At 37.7% G+C, this 13,036-nt stretch overlaps 1 protein-coding gene across 1 annotated transcript in view; it reads right to left on the bottom strand.

Annotated features, from left to right (window-relative positions):
• LOC106074398 (LIM domain only protein 3-like) overlaps window positions 1-3,738 on the bottom strand; it is a 179,260-nt gene extending 175,522 nt beyond the window's left edge. Inside the window, exon 1 of the mRNA XM_056044173.1 lies at window positions 3,620-3,738. The gene's annotated coding sequence lies outside the window, so the exon portion shown is untranslated. The remainder of the gene's footprint in view (window positions 1-3,619) is intronic.
• Between the last annotated feature and the right edge of the window lie 9,298 nt (window positions 3,739-13,036).

Here is a 13,036-nt window from a genome sequence, read left to right as displayed (position 1 = left end):
GAGAGAAAGTGAGAGAGAGAGGGAGAGAGAAAGGGGGGAGAGAGGGAGAGAGAGGGGGAGGAAGAGAGAAAGGGGGGAGAGAGGAGGAGAGAGAGGGGGGAGGGAGAGAGAAAGGGGGGAGAGAGAAAGGGGGAGAGAGAAAGGGGGGAGAGAGAAAGGAGGGAGAGAGAAAGGGGGGAGAGAGGAGGAGAGAGAGGGGGAGGGAGAGAGAAAGGGGGGAGAGAGGAGGAGAGAGAGGGGGGAGAGAGAGAGTGAGAGAGGGCGAGGGAGAAAGTGAGAGAGAGAAAGTGAGAGAGAGAGGGAGAGAGAAAGGGGGGAGAGAGAGAGTGAGAGAGGGCGAGGGAGAAAGTGAGAGAGAGAAAGTGAGAGAGAGAGGGAGAGAGAAAGGGGGGAGAGAGGGAGAGAGAGGGGGAGGGAGAGAGAAAGGGGGGAGAGAGGAGGAGAGAGAGGGGGGAGGGAGAGAGAAAGGGGGGAGAGAGAAAGGGGGGAGAGAGAAAGGAGGGAGAGAGAAAGGGGGGAGAGAGGGAGAGAGAGGGGGAGGGAGAGAGAAAGGGGGGAGAGAGGGAGAGAGAGGGGGAGGGAGAGAGAAAGGGGGGAGAGAGAAAGGGGGGAGAGAGAAAGGAGGGAGAGAGAAAGGGGGGAGAGAGGAGGAGAGAGAGGGGGAGAGAGAGGGGGGAGGGAGAGAGAAAGGGGGGAGAGAGGAGGAGAGAGAGGGGGGAGGGAGAGAGAAAGGGGGGAGAGAGAAAGGGGGGAGAGAGAAAGGGGGGAGAGAGGAGGAGAGAGAGAGAAAGGGGGGAGAGAGAAAGGGGGGAGAGAGAAAGGAGGGAGAGAGAAAGGGGGGAGAGAGGATGAGAGAGAGGGGGAGGGAGAGAGAAAGGGGGGAGAGAGAAAGGGGGGAGAGAGAAAGGGGGGAGAGAGAAAGGGGGGAGAGAGATGGGGAGGGAGAGAGAGAGGGGGAGAGAGATGGGGAGAGAGAGAGAGAGAAGGGGGGAGAGGGGGAGAGGGAAAGAGAGAGGGAAATTGAGAGGGCGAGAGAGAGTAAGAGAGAGAGATTATTGTGTACGGTAAAGTGTCTTTATATGTAAGCGTTTGTGTCTAGAGAAGAGAGAGAGAGAGAGGGTGGGGGGAATGGCGTTTGCGGGGGGGGGGGAGAAACTAAATGAAAATCATTGGACAGACAGTAATACTAAGACTACTGGTCATGCATGCTAAATGGAACTTAGTCATTTCCCCAACAGTCTACTCCCGGCAAATGGATTATACCGAGAGAAAAAAAACGCGGAACACGGAGGCAAAGCGGGAAAGTTTCATCCAATAATGATTGGACTTGAGCAGAGGCGGGGATCAATTCGTACATCCTGGGGGGCTGACTGTTTCGCTGGAGAAATCACATAATTGAGGATTTTTCAGGTCGTTATAGTCAATTTAGTAGTGATATAGAAAATGGACTATGGAAAAGAGATTTAAAGTGAGATAGAAAAATAGACTATAGAATAGAGATTTAAAGTGAGCTAAAAAAATAGACTATATAATAGAGATTTAAAGTGAGATAGAAAAATAGACTATAGAACAGAGATTTAAAGTGAGATAGAAAAATGGACTATAGAAAAGAGATTTAAAGTGAGATAGAAAAATAGACTATAGAAAAGAGATTTAACTCTTACAGTGCGGCGTTACTCTCAGCAAATAAATCCCGAAAAGCTTCATTTTTTTCTATCAAAATAATTCGCACTGAAAGAGTTAAAGTGAGATAGAAAAATAGACTATAGAATAGAGATTTAAAGTGAGATAGCAAAATAGAGTATAGAATAGAGATTTAAAGTGATATAGAAAAATAGACTATAGAATAGAGATTTAAAGTGAGATAGAAAAATAGAATATAGAATAGAGATTTAAAGTGAGATAGAAAAATAGACTATAGAATAGAGATTTAAAGTGAGATAGAAAAATAGAATATAGAATAGAGATTTAAAGACAGAAAACTCTTAAGTAGAAAAAAAGCTTGCAAAACAAAAAAAAACGAAAAATGAATGAGAGATAACAGAAAGTCATCAATCAACCTCTCTAACCTTATATTTGTAGCATTATCCCCAAATCTATTTCACTGACCCAACTAATCAAGGGCGGATAAAAAACTATACAGATTCTGTTTGAGCCAGTTTATCCCAACTGCATAGATTCCAGTGACATTTTAAAATATTTTTTGTTTACATACAAAAAAAAAAGTTATAGTTATCAATCAAGAAGTTTTAGGTGATCTTCAGATAGGCTACGTTGAGCCACAGGAAGTTTTAGGTGACCCTGTATCCCTAATAAAGACTTAGGTGACCCACAGGAAGTTTTAGGTAACCCTCAGAAAGACTTATTTGACCCACAGAAAGTATGAGGTGACCCTTTGACCCTCATACAGACTTAGGTGACCCACAGGAAATTGTAGGTGCCCCTGACAACCTCTAAAAGATTTAGGTGACCGACAGAAAGTTTTAGATGACCCTTAGACTTAAGTGACAAAGTGACCATTAGAAAGACTTAGGTGACCCATAGGAAATTGTAGGTAGCCCTGAAAAGGTCCTAAGCAGCGCTGCTGAAAATCTAGATGGCCCTAAAGGACGTGTAAGATCGAAGCTTCGTTTCTTAATGCGTTTACTAATAGCTGTCGCTTGTACGGACATGTTGATAATTTTAAAGTTGATGTACTTATGTTTCAAGTTAAACATGAACAATTTATGTTTTGATCTGTAATGGATGCTTTTGCTCTAGCAAACTTTCTCCGAATGAAGCACATTAAACATTTTGCTTTTAAATATTAGGTGATGAAAATTTGAATAATTATGGGCCCAAAATTAAATTAGTTTTGAAGTGAGCAGAATTATTTCACACGAAGAATCACCGTTGGCCCAACGAAAGTCTATTAGAGATGCCCGATGTAGACGGCAGTCCATTGACATTGTTTTTTTTTTATTTCTTGCTAATGTTTACCTCTGTGTGTGTGTGTTTGTGTGTTTGTTTGTACATGTGCAAGGGAGAGAAAGGCGGGAGCTATTCCAACAAATGATAGAGACATCCGACTACTGATATAGAAGTCAATCAGGAAGTACACAAGTCACTCAACGACTAGGATCACGAGATCAAATAGACAAAAGTGTGTCTTCAGCAGCGTATAGAAAGTGTAGTTAATGAGCCAGAAAACTAATTATGTCACGACCTCCAGGTTCATAGGTCATTGAAAATAAGCAACAAATATTTGTGATCAATGAGAGAGAGAGAGAGAGAGAGTCGAAATTGACGAAATTTGGAAAGAGTTGAAATAAGAAAAAAAAAACACAATTCCTGGATACAAGTCCTGGCATTGACATTTAAACTGACCAAGCATAACCACAGTCCAGTCACACGTCATGCAAAGACGACTTACAATAATCCCCCCTCACCCCATCAGATCACTTGACTACTTTTCTACGGACACCTGGTCTGTACCATTCCAACCAAAGTCTGGGTTGTCAGTATTTGTCTGTATGAACTAAAGTGCAACTAAAGAATTCGTGGAACCAGGAGATCTGAGATGGTTGAGAAGATAAAGAATGTAAATTTGAACACAATTGAAAAGAGCATGTCTACTTACCAGAGAATTTATTCCAATTTTGTTATCCAGAAGAAAGTGATGAACTGTCTGCATTGCAGGACTTGATTTATTTCCATCCACATTTTTTTGCCGTGATATGTAGAGTTTACAACCGTGACATGCACATTTTCTAGCCATGACATGTATTATTGATATAATATTTAATTTTAAAGTACATTGTATCAAACAAATGTAGACAGTAAAAGTTGATTTCTACAGCCAGTGAATATGTCTTCATCAATTAAAATAACTTTGTCTTGACAAGTCTGTCTGAAAGTCTTAAAGTTTGCTTTCCAGGTAAAACTTGGTTTTAATAATTGTTTAAGATAAGATTCTGAAGACTTATGCTGAACAAACTGTCAGACTAGACTAGTGCTGTGATCATTCAATGAATAGACTGAATCAATGGAGCCTCGACAATGTGACCTTGTCTTCTTATTGCAAGAGTCTGGGTCTATCTCGAGGCTTATAGGCTCTCGGGGTGAGGTAATGAATGTTAGTTTTTCTCGTAGGTCTGTAGATAGAGTAGTGAATGACTTCTGATTGCTTTATTTTATTCTTTTGAAACAGAGTTGAAGGTTAGGTTCACTGTATAGTGCCTACTAGGCTTGTGTCTAACATGAACATAGAGATGAAGGTTAGGTTCACTGTATAGTGCCTACTAGGCTTGTGTCTAACATGAACATAGAGATGAAGGTTAGGTTCACTGTATAGTGCCTACTAGGCTTGTGTCTAACATGAACATAGAGATGAAGGTTAGGTTCACTGTATAGTGCCTATTAGGCTTGTGTCTAACATGAACATAGAGATGAAGGTTATGTTTACTGTATAGTGGCTACTAGGCTTGTGTCTAACATGAACATAGAGATGAAGTCCAATAAAGTGATGCACTCTAAGATCTGTTTAAAATATAAAATACATTTGTCAAATGAACGTTTTTTTTTTTAATTTTTACTATCTAGAAAATCAACAATAAAAAATTAAAATAAACAAAACAAAAAAAAAAAATATCTTTAAAAATGTTTACCTCACTTTTGTTATCTTCCCCTGACAAAGAAAACCAAAAAGGCTTCACAAGTGTCTCATACCTAAGTTTCAGTTGCTTTCCGAGGTGCACTGCTGACCTGAGAGACTTCCTCTCTGTTCAAGAAATAAGAAGTCCTGAGTGAGTACATTGTAAGGTGCCATCATTCTAACCAAGTCATCAACTCAAAGGAAACAAATCATTCCTCAAACTCTCTGTACAAAGATGACCCCACACAATGTTTTGTAATCAAACTTGAAGGCCAAACAATAAACCAACGCTAGTTTGTTGCCGTGTCGGATTGAGTGTCATCATCGGTTCCCCCGGCCCACATGTGTTTAGGTAGTTTGTGAATGGAATAGTTTGTCAAAGGAATTCGATCATAGGCTCTACTCCATTATAACGGACAATTTGTTCATCTAGTATTACACTGTCAAGTCTGTAAAAGATCTTTTTTAAAAAAGGCAGCGTTATGGAGGGGATCTTTACTTTTTTTTTTCTTTTATTATAAAATCTGTCATTCAAAGCGGCGGTAGCCCCAAAGACCAATTGGATACCATCTTATCGGGCATTTGTTCTGAAGCCTAAATGGCCAATCCGCCCCTGGTTTGTTTTTTAAGTTCTACATAAGGACTAAAGCAGTCTCTACACAGTGGATACAATTCATACTAGATACAAAGTCTAAATGTCGCCTGACAGAATACATATAAAAAGGAAATAATTTCTATAGGCATCACTCTGTCCAAAAGTACAATCACACTTTACAAGTTATACCTGTAGTCAGTGTAGTGTACACTATTTGATAATGTTCTTCTGGAGTCAGTCTAGGCCTACTGTCTGTCAGTTTCATGACATCATTTAAACTGCACTCATCATCAACTACTCCAACTTTACTTTTTCCAGACGAGGAAATGTTTCACATCAGAATTTGCACAATTTGATGGCTTGACTCGCGACTACTCTAGATCTAAATAGAAAGCACATTGGATTGTTGGTTATTTCGCAGGTAGGATTGATTAATATCTCCCTTTGACAAAAATATGCTGTCATTTTTTTTTCTGTTCCTTACAAATACTTGTATCAAATAAAAAGAATTTCAATACTAACAAGCAAAATATTTTTTTTAAATACTATGAAAAATACAATAACAAGGCTTATATTAAATGTAATTGTATTAATTAGTTCGGATCATTCATGTCACTGTATTGATGATCGACCCAGACATAATAATTCATTGTGAGATATTTTCACCAATTATTTTTGTTTAGCTTTTAGCTTTCTCAATGCGCTATGATCCTATCACTTTCTCATTGTGCTATGATCCTATCACTTTCTCATTGCGCTATGATCCTATCACTTGTCTCAATACGCTATGATCCTATCACTTGTCTCAATACGCTATGATCCTATCACTTGTCTCAATACGCTATGATCCTATCACTTGTCTCAATACGCTATGATCCTATCACTTGTCTCAATACGCTATGACCCTATCACTTGTCTCAATACGCTATGATCCTATCACTTGTCTCAATACGCTATGATCCTATCACTTGTCTCAGTACGCTATGACCCTATCACTTGTCTCAATACGCTATGACCCTATCACTTGTCTCAATACGCTATGATCCTATCACTTGTCTCAATACGCTATGATCCTATCACTTGCCTCAATACGCTATGATCCTATCACTTGTCTCAATACGCTATGACCCTATCACTTGTCTCAATACGCTATGACCCTATCACTTGTCTCAATACACTATGACCCTATCACTTGTCTCAATACACTATGATCCTATCACTTGTCTCAATGCGCTATGATCCTATCACTTGTCTCAATACGCTATGATCCTATCACTTGTCTCAATACGCTATGATCCTATCACTTGTCTCAATACACTATGACCCTATCACTTGTCTCAATGCGCTATGATCCTATCACTTGTCTCAATACGCTATGATCCTATCACTTGTCTCAATACGCTATGACCCTATCACTTGTCTCAATACGCTATGACCCTATCACTTGTCTCAATACACTATGACCCTATCACTTGTCTCAATACACTATGATCCTATCACTTGTCTCAATGCGCTATGATCCTATCACTTGTCTCAATACGCTATGATCCTATCACTTGTCTCAATACACTATGACCCTATCACTTGTCTCAATGCGCTATGATTCTATCACTTGTCTCAATGCGCTATGATCCTATCACTTGTCTCAATACGCTATGATCCTATCACTTGTCTGGACCAGTTGTGAAAGTGAAGGGACGAAGGGGGTATCTTGGGGAATGTTTACATGGTCGTTGTTTTTTTTAATTGCAAAAAAAAATTTCACCCAGGGCTCGAGTCGTCAAGGTGACTAATACTTATACCACAAATGTCAAGTGTGGGTTCTTTCCCTTGTTCAAGATACCAAACAAAATAATTAATTACCGATAGTTAATTAACTTATTGGTTATTTTTAAAAATTTATTCTTTTCTTGTCAGATAAAAGAATAATTGTCCAAAATTTCAGCTTAACCCGAGATTGGGTATGGGGTGTATACTTTTTTTTTACCAAACAGACAGACAAACAGACTGAGTGAGTTGATAAAAGCTTTGTAAAAACTATTTTTAAATGAAGGTGAAATACAATGACAGCTAACACAGGACTAGACAGGATACACAGGAGCTTAAATTGGGGGGGGGGGACTGACTTAGAGATTTACAAAAAAAAAAGTAAAAATCATTTCATTAAGAAATGTCTACTGACCACGTGATTTAATCCAATTTAGTTTTTCGAACTGCAAATTCGATTTTTTAAAAAATTCAATAGTTGAATTATTTCGTTACTATGACAGACGAAGTCAATCTTCTAAATCTTTTTAAAACCTCTGAAGTTTCATCATCAATAAGTTCATTGCTTCTAAGAATGTCAACTCTTCAGTTAGTGAAATAAGAAGAAGTGTTCTCAAGTTATTCACGTTGACTCTGTCCATCTTTACAAAGCTGTAAAACAGAGATTTAACAGAACAAACATTAAATACAAAATATGTTTTCAAAAAGTACATTGTGATATGAAAAAGAAAACTTCCAGTAATAATGAAACTAAAAAAAATGAAACGAAAAAAACATGCCTAGATCAGACGTGAATGACGTCACATTGAGAAACAGAAAAGGGATGTGGGAGATCCACTGTGTTTTCATAGTAAATGTTCTCCTCTTGGTTGCTAAACTGTCTTCAGAGAATGAGCAAAAATTTCAATGTAGGTCTAGGTAAGACCTGTTTAAACTTAACGCTCTATAAACTTGAACTTTACAAATGTTAATGTGGAATCTATATGTCAGTACTAAAATTCAAATCCTAACTCTAAGGAAAAAAGATTTACTCCAGTTAAATTATTATAAACATGAATACAAGTTTTGACAATCTTTTGTTCCGCTTCAGTGTCATAGTTGAACTTTTTAGTTTTATATTAACCACCTAGATATACACATACACAATTTAACAAATGTAAATGTATGCACTAAGAGACAAAGCAAGCTAATTACAAAAATGTTGTCAAGTACAAAATACATTATATTCTTGAGACTTTTTTTGTATACATTTTGTTACCAAAAAAAATAAATCATTTTAATGAGTTTCATTTAAATTTCATTTTAAGAACAAAAACTTGGATACAATTATTATTTATATACAAACATCTTTTAACTTTAGACACCAGTGAACTAAATGCTACAAGTTGGAATCTTACTTTAGACAAAATACTGGTACAAGGCTCTCTTATGTAACAAAATGTATTCTAAAGACTAAATGCCATCAGTTTGAGTTTTAATGTAACGTAAGACGGTTTCAAATTCTTATATCATTGGCAAATTGTAAATACCTAGCTATTATTTTTTAAAAAATCACTTGGTTTATGTGCTGACTACTTACAATGGTCACTTTGTATTTTAATTTAAAATCCCATATTGGCAAAGTTTATGCACAAAAGTAATTTATAAAACTTTCCATCTTTAATTTATCTACATGTTATTTAAGCTTCAATAATAATTTGTAAATAGCCTTTCAGACCTTGCGAGCTATGGGGCTGATGTAATACAAAATCAAAATGAGTTTTATTCTCACAAAAGAAATTTGTCATATAAAAACAAAACATGTTAAAATGTATCAAGACCAATTGCAGCCTGTAGACATCCAAAATGTATCAAGACCAATTGCAGCCTGTAGACATCCAAAATGTATCAAAAACAATTGCAGCCTGTAGACATCCAAAATGTATCAAGACCAATTGCAGCCTGTAGACATCCAAAATGTATCAAGACCAATTGCAGCCTGTAGACATCCAAAATGTATCAAGACCAATTGCAGCCTGTAGACATCCAAAATGTATCAAGACCAATTGCAGCCTGTAGACATCCAAAATGTATCAAGACCAATTGCAGCCTGTAGACATCCAAAATGTATCAAGACCAATTGCAGCCTGTAGACATCCAAAATGTATCAAGACCAATTGCAGCCTGTAGACATCCAAAATGTATCTGTAAAAAAAAAACCAATTTGTCGACAGCTACTTTCAAATATAAATTTTAAAACACATTAAAGCACAGGAACAAAATATGGAACTGAAATTCAAAAACCAAACTGAACTATGAAGATACAAATTTCTAATGTATATGTTATCGGAAAATTATTATTATAGCTTTTATATAGCGCCACTTTCATGCTTATAGCATGCTCAGAGCGCTTTTGGTCCAATCTCATTTGTGGACCGGTGGGGGGGAGGGGGTATCTAGGAGTTGGTTTTCCGTGCTGCCTTTAGGCGCTCAGTAAACACAACTCTGCCCGAGTCGGGTGTCGAACCTCGAGCCCCCTTCTAGGTAGTCAAGCCAAGCCAAGTTCAAGCGCACTTGGCCTCTCGACCACGCTTCTGTTAAATCCAGTCATTGTATTGAATGCTTATAGAGTTTTCAGGAAAAGAAATAACTTCAAAATAATTGTCTAGTTTTCATATACAAAATATTTCTGATTTTAGATGTAAATTATGTATATCATGGGCGTAGCCGGGGGGGGGGGGGGTTTGGGGTTCAACCCCCCCCCCCCGAAATGAAATCCCCCCCCCAAGGGGGGGGGAGGTATCAGAATTTAGTGAATGATTTTTTGCTTTCATTTTGTTTATTTTAGGTGAGATTTTAATACTAAACCATCAATGGCCCCAGCACAACCAATGGTGTTTTGAGTTTAAAACCCCTTACCAGGGGATTTTGAGTTTAAAACCCCCTACCAGGGAGGTTCGAGTTTAAACATCCCTACTAGGGGTTTTGAGTTTAAACCCCCCTACTAGGGGTTTTGAGTTTTAAACCCTCTACTTTGGGTTTTTGCAGTTACCCCCCCCCCTCGTCTATAAAACAAAACAAAACAAAAATGCAAACGAAAATCCCCTAATTCCAAGAGCACAGTTAAGGGAGATTTTGATTTTAAAACCCCCTCCAAAATTTACGATAAACCCACTCTTCAATATAAAAAAAGTTAATTACGCACTCAAAATGTTATGAGCGTAGCTAAATGGGTTTTGACTTAGTTTTTAGTTTAAACCCCACTTCAGCGGGGTTTGAAGGTAAAAAATACCTCTTTAATAATAAAAACAAAGCAAATTATACACTCAAAATGTTTTGAGTGTAGTCAAAGGGGTTTTGAGTTTAAACTCCTCTCCAGATGAGTTTGAAGCTAAAAAGTACATCTTCATTATAAATAAAAGCAAATTATTAACACTAAAATCTATGAACGCAGCCAAAGGGGTTTTGAGTTTAAACCCCCCGCCAGGGGGGTTTGAGGCTAAAAAATACATCTTCAGTGTAAGAAAAAAGCAAATTACGCACTCAAAATGCTATGAGCTTTGCCAAAAGGGGTTTTGAGTTTAAACCCCCATTCAGAGGGGTTTAATGCTAAAAATACCTCTTCAATATAAAAAAAAGCAAATTACACACTAAAATTATTTGAGCGTAGCCAATCCAATCGGGGGTTTTGAGTTTAAACCCCTCTTCTACAGATGGCGTTTGTTTAAAGTTTAAAACTCCTTCAGATGGTTTTGAGTTTAAGATCCCCCTACAGAGCATTTTGAGGTAGAAAACCCCCAACAGATGATTCAGATGATTTTGACGATAAAACTTCTCTTTTCGATATAAAATCTAAAGCAAGCTACAGTCACTTAATTCCAAGAGCGTATTCGAGAGTGGTTACACATTTTTACCAGTGGCAGGGCTCCTTTAATAAACTGCAGTGAATAGTCATCTGCCGAAATTGAAAAACACTAAATGTGGCTCAACAAAGATGGATAAGACAGATTTTAGGAGTCAGTTATAGAGATCGGGTTTAAATCAAGGAAATCCTATGCCGAACTGGGAGTCGACCCTTTAGTAAGATTGTGAGAGAGCGATGCATGAGGTTTGCTGGTCATGTTCTCCGACAAAATGAATTACGCATAAGAAGAGTTGCAATGATATCCTAGTACAACTTGACGCCACTCATTCATTGAGGTCCTCATGGCAGGTGGGAAGAGGCTTCAGACATTACCAGTGACAGATTTTTATGGAAACAGCTTGACGTCAAATGCGCCAAAGGGCGCGGGAGGGTCTATGTCAGTAAGAATAGCACATTAGGTTTTTGAAATAAAACTTTTTAATAGCAGGAAAATGCACTGTAGATACCTCAGAATATGCATTTAGTTGGCTTTCAATATCAGAAATAGTGCTTGGTGGCGGGGCTTCGCCCCGCGCTGGGGGAGCTCCTAGCGCTCCCCCAGACTCCCTTGCTAGTATTGGCGGGGAATCTACAATTTTTCTATTAACTCCAGGAAGAACCTATTCTAGGGCACAATAAACATCTTCCGAAAGAATGAAGGGTCAGAATGCAATAAAGATTATGTAAACACACACACACACATAAATACATATAAAAAAAAATTCGCTCCCCCCCCAAACCGCCCCCGAAATAAAATCCTGGCTACGCCCATGATGTATATAATAAATTAAAAAAATATAGGTACATCAAAATGTATATAATTAAGAAAATAGTGGTAGATCAAAATGTGTATATAACAAACTCGTACACACTGGATACCCCAGTTGATTGAATCAAAGACTGTCCATGCTTTATTATGGCCGATACATCCCCTTCTTTTTTTTTAAGCAATAAATTCTGCCCCCCCTAACCTATAAATTAGTGTATCGGCCCGCTTTCTTTCTCTTGTCTTTTCACTCTCTCTCGACCCCTTTCTAGTTATTTCCCCCTGCGCATCATGATGTTCTCTGGCATAGACTTTTGACTTGATTTGGAACGAACGGCTTCCCCCCCCCCATGACACACACACACACACACACGCACACACACACACGCACATGCTCGTGAATTCACTTTTACTTTTTCACTCTTTCCCCCCTTCCACCACTCTCCCGACCACAACAAAACGCTCTAGAGTCCATTGTAAAATATTTGACTTTTCTTCGGCTTCTCAATTCCATAGATAATTAATTAACCAAATAAGAAAATAAAAGTTGATCAAAATGTGAAAGAAATTTGCCAGGCCTCAAGATGTTAGTACCTTAATGGCGTACCAAATGAATTAAAAAAAAAAGATTTATAATAAATATAAAAGAAAAAAATAAGATTTTTTTTTATGTCTAGAATAATAAAATAACATCTTGATTAGTTTGAGTGTAATTTAATGTTTATGGTGGAATAATAGAGCCCACCAAATCTAGGAATACTCACCAGGAACATTAAAGATTATCATCGGTAAGCTAAAATGTGCAGTATTTAAATTCATCTAAAATGAAATCTTTACATGTAATGAAATCAATATAAAGAAATGAATAACAAGAATTACTTGGCACTATTTCATAATCTTCCTGTAGAGCATAAAACACTGGGACATTTGTCTTTAGTCCTACTGCAAAAGAAAAAATACAATGTTTAAAACAAAAAATTTCATTTAAGTGATTAAGTGGAAACAGCAAATCCGGAAAACACTGCAAATAAATGATATTTTAAAATATTAATATCCGACCCTAAAGTCAGTCAAAAGTATTTAGTTTATTTTAGTTTGGTTAATTACAGTATCACGTGACTGAGCCTTGCTCGGTTCAATAAAGACATTATATATCCGAACTTAGAAACATTTTGTGTACGAAAATGAGCAATAGGGTAAGGACTACCAATACAATGTACCACTTTTTTGTTCTTCTAGTTCTAAATGACATTATACATGGCGATTAGAATAGGAAGTCTCTGAAGTCTCCCTAAAGTCTAGAAAAACCGAAGCTCACGTCGTGGCGTTCTACATTGCATTATTTAATTAAAATTATTGGCCTATTATTGCCTATGAAGAAAGCCTTTGCAG

The sequence above is a fragment of the Biomphalaria glabrata genome, chromosome 10, assembly GCF_947242115.1.
Source record: "Biomphalaria glabrata chromosome 10, xgBioGlab47.1, whole genome shotgun sequence".
Lineage (NCBI taxonomy): Eukaryota > Metazoa > Mollusca > Gastropoda > Planorbidae > Biomphalaria > Biomphalaria glabrata.
This window is presented reverse-complemented; position numbering and strand designations above follow the sequence as displayed.